We start from the raw sequence: 6,872 nt of genomic DNA on the forward strand, positions 1-6,872 counted from the left end.
TTAAGATTTTATAAAATACAAATTTAAAATTAGGTTCTTAAATGCTTTTCTGTTTGTTTCAGTTATAAAACTTAGCATAATTGTTGTGTAGTTAGCATAAAAATAGTGTATTTGTTCACACACAAATTGGCTCTTGTGTGTTAAATATTTACCTTTGATAAAGAGGCTTTGTTTTAGTTTTAAAATACATAAAGAATTAACATTAAAAAGGAGAATTTAGTGACAAAAAAGAAATTTTACAATAGAAAGAAAAAACAATCAAGAATTGTTAAAATAACTGCTATAAAACCATACTGATGAATTGTTTCATTTTCAAAAGGATTTTCGTTTTATTTTCTTGGATGCAAACAACTCATTACTTTGGTTTTGACTGTTATTTTATTGACCCCTAACTTTCTTTCTTATCCTATAAAATTTTTAGTTTTGCCACTTAACCTCTTTTCAATGTCAATTCCTCAAATATTTGCTCTAATTTTTGACATTTTGCACTTTACTTTCGTTGTGTATTCCTTTTATTCGTATTTTAGCAAAAAACAACTACTGATGACTTTTCATAGATGTAGCAAGCTTCATTATACTTTTGAGAGAGCTCAGTTTTTGCTCATTATAAAAAATTTTGACTTTTGACTATTCTGTGAATTGAGAAAAGAAACTACAAGTGAGGAATAAAAATTATAATTTGAGTTGCTGTAAAGATTTTAAATGTTAACTAATTATAATACATTACTAATTAACTGCTAAAATGTCATTCCTTTTAACCTTATATTTTATCTAAGCAAAATACTGTTCAGTTGCTTTTAAATTTAATACATTTAGTTGCATCTTTTTACTGCTGCAAGTACTATTGTGTGATCCAAGAATCATGAGCTTTTCTGTTCTTGACTTGCCAACAGTTGTTTAATTAACATTAAATAATGTAACAGCAGTGTGATAAATCATCAGTTTTATATTGTAAACAGCAAAGTCAAAACCGAAGTGTCAGCAGATTTATGACTAAAGCCTTTGTTACTTCTCTGAAAATTCAAAGTGAAATAATTTCTAAAACATGTCTTTGTAAATTGTCATCATCAACGACCATTGTTAAAATAATTTAATATAACTTAATTAATGAAAAAAAACTTTTAGTTAAATTGATAAATGAAATTATTGATTAAATATTCAAAATTTAAAATCATAATACTTCTATTATTTTCTTAGCATTTATTAAAAGTTAGTAGTTTGTTTCCAATAATCTCCCTTTTTTTTCAACTCCATGTAGTTAAAGCATCAATAGAGCGTGAATAGCGTACAGGTTGCTGGCCATACAATTTTCTTGTCAGTTTGTGTATGTTATTGGACAATTTTATTCCTGTTTATGTATGTAGTAAATATGATTTTTTTTTTTTTTTTTTTTTGTTGAAAAGTTAAAGACAAGGGCTAAATTCTAATTTTTGGTTAGAAAAAGGCAGCATTTTCTTTATACTCCAGTGGTTTTTCTTTTTTTTAAGACTTTGAAACTGCTTTCATACTGAACTATTGCTTTTCTATTAACTTCATAAAATAATTGCTTTTCTGTTTCATGCAACTTCGATCCACCATCTCAAACATAAAACAAAGCAAATAGATTTCATCAAACTTTTTTTTTGCATCACACAGTGAGCCATTTTTTATGAAACCTCACAAACTATAAGGTTGTAGCTGTGAGAAGGTAAAGCTCAATACCTGCAAATTATGCATTTTTCTTTTTCTTTTTTTTCGCATTTTTGTCATCTATTGTACTTCTGCTTTATTGTACGAGCTTGATTATTTGGTTTCCGCTGAAAGTTAATCAAGAAAAAGCGTCAAAATTCCAACATTTCCCTATTCCCAGCTAGCACACAAACATTGGCCCAACATTATCATATTAGATTGAACCAACGTCGGCATCTTACGTCGGAACATACCTTAAAACAATACGTCGGAAAACAGTTATCCAACGGTTGCTTATTCGTTAGTTTCAAACGTTATTCTAATGTAAAATACAACTGTAAACTAACCATTTACAAACGTAATTTCTATGTAAAATACTACGTTCAACCAATGTTATTCCAATGTAAAATACAACAGTAAACTAACCATTTAGAAACGTAATTTCGATGTAAAAAGCAACGCTTAACGAACATTTTCTAATGTTGTTCCAATGTAAAACACAACAGTTAACTAACAATTTCCAAACGTAATTTCGATGTAAAAAAACATTGCTTAACCTACATTTTCTAACGTTACTCCACTATGAATTTCAACGCTAAACCAACTATCTTCCAATGTTATCTACTTTAACTGCAGCATTTCGTTAATAAAATAAGTATTACGGGGTGCTCTTAGAAGAGCGAGTGTAAAGAATAATTTTTCAGTCATATATTAACATAAAATGATAAAATGGCTGAATTTGACATACAATTTATCATTTCCCTATCATTTACAAACGTTTCAATAAAATATGAACAAAAATTTAAGATATTGATAATTCTTACCTTTTATTATTCGAAATAATTACTCAAAAATTATCTTCATAAGCATACATTAGTTTCTTTTTTTCTTTTCCAGGAAATATTAATTACCAGCAAGGTTATTCTTAAGACAGAATAAAATTTTTGACTTTAAAATTCTGCCGTGAAAAATAACCTAGCTTGTCTGAAGGTTCAATTTTTCCTTTAACCTGAAATAAGAATTTAAAAAAAAAAAAACGTACACATACACATTTAGTTAGTAAATCTTCATAACAATTAAAATGACGTAGGTTAAACTTGAATATCGAGAAAAGTTCTTATTTTATTGTTTTGCCGAACTATTATATTCTCCCATCTCATTCAAAAGTTCCTGTTCATTGATTTTTTTTTTCATTTTATTATTAGGGAAGGAATTTTAATGTATTTTATCCATCAAAGAGAAAAGTTCATTCAAAGACAATTTTATTTCTATGGTACAATTCACGTGTAATTTGTATGATTTGCAAACTATTTTTAAATATTGTGCTTATAAAATTACCCAAGCTAAACAAAGGAACAACACGAAATTCTGAAACAAATTCAAAGCATTCACAAAATTCTCTAAAAAACTAGTTAAAGCATCTATCAAAAAAAAAAAAAAACATCAGTTTGAAAGCGCAAAAATTTTAAGAATTTCAATTCATGGGAGACCCCCCCCCCCCAAAAAAAAAGAGAAAATACCCCTAGAAACAACCTCCCCCTAAAAACCCCCTGCCAAAACGAATTTGTAGAAAAATTTCAAGCAGTTTAAAACGAAAAAATCTTGGCTTGAAAATTTGTCAAGCTTGGGAAAACAAATAAAAGTAGAATGCATTTAATAATCACACACACACGCACAAAAAAAAAAAAAAACTTTTACCTTAGTTTTAAATTTATTGAAAGAAAGAAAAATAGTTGGAAAAATGAATTAATTTACTTTGGAAGACTTTAGTTTCTTGCGAGGATTGAACACTCGCCGTGAGCCAGCAATGAGCTTGCAATAAATGGGCGTAAAACTGAAACAGGTTTGAAGGTTAGAAGTAAGTTGGGAATGCGTTTAGTCGGATATAGGTTGGTTTTAAACCATCCTCCGATGCTTCGAATGATCGGATGAGCGTATGAAAAAAACCAGTATCTAACCAAAACATATTTCCAACCATTGCGATGCATTTTCAACCTTTCTCCAACGTAAATCCGATGGTTTGTGCTACCTGGGTTGTTAGCATGGAATCCTAAACGCATATCTTCAAATATCTCAAAAACAATTTCTGCAAGTACTGCACTTTACCTTCCTGCAGGAGTACAAAGTATTGTATGCTAGGTAAAACCCATCAGTATTTCTTTTAACATAGGCTCACAATACATTTAGAGTTTTCTGCATATGTACATTTTTGATATTACTTATCAGTCCATACTTACAGGTCCTTTAGAACACTACTTGTAGAAATAGTGTAAGAACCAAAAACTGATTTTTCTTGATAAACAACTACCATGGGAAAAGAGATAAAAACATGCCTTGAACACAGGGCCGCGCCGTCCCTATGTGCAAGGTCGTGCGATGCACGACGGCGCCAGAGTCAAAAAGGCGCCGAGCACTACGAATCAAAATGCTCCAAATGAGTAGAAAAAATATCCAACCAAAAAAAAAAAAAAATAAATAAAATAAATAGATAAAATTGATCTTTTAATTTTTTTCTAATAGTGATGGTTCAATTATACTGCTCATTAAAACAAGCAATCCTCCTCGCTGCCTTTCTAAAAGGAAAAATATTGCCTTGTTGTGTCTAAACGTGCTATTCAAAAGCGCAAACTTTTACACTGAAAACACATGATGCTAATTTATGCATACATGAACATTTTTCTTCATATGTGGAGCCATGAATGCTATTTTGGTATGTCCATAATTTAACAAGGTTGAGCATACGAAGCGCAAGAAATTTGCTATTCCCCATTTTGGTTCTTGCAGTGAATATGTTGTTTTATAATTTACGCACCTGCAGAATGCTGAGTTGAATGTTTTTCAAAAATATACATTATTATTGAAGAAAAAAAACGCGTCTTATTAAAACAAAGTGATTTTGATACGAAAAAAATAATGATGTTGGGGGAAAATTTATAAGTTTCTTTCAAAAAGAAATCTTTGAATTAAAAATTTTCAGTAGTTACAGCTAATTGCTCCCAGCTACTCCGCCTTTCATCCTATATATTTCTTTTTTTTGTTCCTTATTATTTTTCTTTTTTTTAGTTCATCTGAAAGTAAGATTGTCTTCAAAATGCTACTAATCCAATTCTATACCTCTCCCTGCGCCAAAAGCATTACGGAGCATGTCAAGTTTCGTTTCCATTTCGCGAAATTTGCAGAGAGTAAGTCCTAGAATACCAAACAACATCGCTTGAAACTGCATTCGAAAATCTCCTAAAATTGCGTTTTTGGAGCCTCAGTTTCGAAAGATTGCCGGCCCTAATGTTACCAAATATGATCTTACAATTGCGTTTTTAAGACCTCAATTTCAGTAAACATTCCGACAAGGGCCTTCGAACTGCTTTCCTTTAATACATATCATTAAAATTAAGTTTCTAAAACATGACTTACGTAAAATTTAAGTGAAATAGCCTCTGAGCTTCTTCTCCTAATATCATAGAGTATTGTGCTTATGTTTTGAAGGCTTTAATTTTGAAAAAAAAATTTCAGGGGGAGCTCCAAAATCTCCTTCCCGTAAAAATCTTCAAAGTTGTCTACAATTGCGTTTTTGGAAGTTCAATTTCAAAAAATTAAAGGGGAGAGAAGGAATTGATTTCTGTCTGTTTTACAAGAAAAAAAAAATAACGGATAGAATCTCAGAGTTCCACCTCTTATTCAAACGTCAATAAATATGGCCTATAATCGCGTTTTAAGGCTTCAACTTCTACAAATTTCCGCGGAGCCCCTTGTACCATTATCCCCCATAACACCACCAAAGACCGACTAAAATTGCTCTTTAAAAGTACAGATTTCCAAAATTTTAAAAGAGAATTTTTTTTTCAATGTGCCCCTCTAAAACTATTTTGTAGTTGCGCCTTTGCTCCTGCTGTCATATTTTGACAGGTATAACTGTTTTATTAATTATTTATCCCTTAAGAGATTAGATAGATACTCACAATGGCTTAAACTTTGATATTTCAAACATTTCTCTTTTTCTAAAATGCATTATTAGCATATCAGAGGAGCTTCTGAACTCTAAATAATTTCGAGATATGAAGCAAAATCGTACACCATATTTCAAAATTAAATATTCACTCATTATTTTTTAAATAAATTAAACGCCAAACGTATTTTTCTCCATTATATATATATATATATGTTTACAAATTCTCTTTCCAGTTGTTAACTATATTTTCCCCGAACACTAGAGCATAAAGGCGCTCAAAAATATTTGCACGGCGGCGCCGATCAGGCTTGGCGCGGCCCTGCTTGAACATCAAGGCAAGGGAATACCACGGAATTTTTGTTTTAGTTAGATGACAAATTTAAAAATACTTTCATTTATTATTATTTTTTTCCTCATTGTTATGGCTTCAATAAATAATATAACTACTTGTTTGATAGTTTGTTTGGGTCATACAGTTGTTCTTGATGCTTTCTGGCTTTTTCAGTGCATCAGGTGATGAATGATTTATGTAATTAGTGCAAACCTTTTATTTTTATGCATGCTTTTAATTTTGTTTCAATAATCTATTGAATGTTCTTTCAGCAAATATATGAAATTACTTTATGGTTTACCATTCTTCTTAATCTGAAATTACACATACTATGTGGAGTTTGGAATTTCAAAGCATTTTACACAATTAAGACCTCTATTTGACTTAATAATTCTTTTATTGGACAGAAATTTTAAGTAATTAGCAAAAGTATAAACATTCCTAGTAAATTTTCCACCATCTGAATTCAATTATTATCATATTCTGTGCCAAATTTTGGTTTGCTGAAAGTTTAAAACTTTTTTTTTTTGGTTAACCTGCCTATCAGAAAAGAATATTTTAAACTTAAGCATATTGGTACTGCAACACTTTCAATGTTACATACTTTCATAGTATTGAAAATTTTTGAGACTAGTAAGACTACTACTAAGTGTTCCTTTTGACTCGGGAGAGAAATGACTATCCAAGTTCCTTTGATGGAGTGTGCTACAAATGTATATCACCGGGACATATGGTAAAGCTCTAGATTAGCAGGTGACCATTTAATTGAAAATGGCTACCAAAAAGTGAAGCCCTAGTTGCCAAAAGTAGAACCATGTGTTTCTTTATTTCTGGAAATGCATATCGTATATCTCACACTACTTCAAATAATAAGCTTCAAATTCTGAAACATTCAGCACATCAGTCAACTCAACCTTGGCAACATGA

The sequence above is a fragment of the Uloborus diversus genome, chromosome 9, assembly GCF_026930045.1.
Source record: "Uloborus diversus isolate 005 chromosome 9, Udiv.v.3.1, whole genome shotgun sequence".
Classification (NCBI taxonomy): domain Eukaryota; kingdom Metazoa; phylum Arthropoda; class Arachnida; order Araneae; family Uloboridae; genus Uloborus; species Uloborus diversus.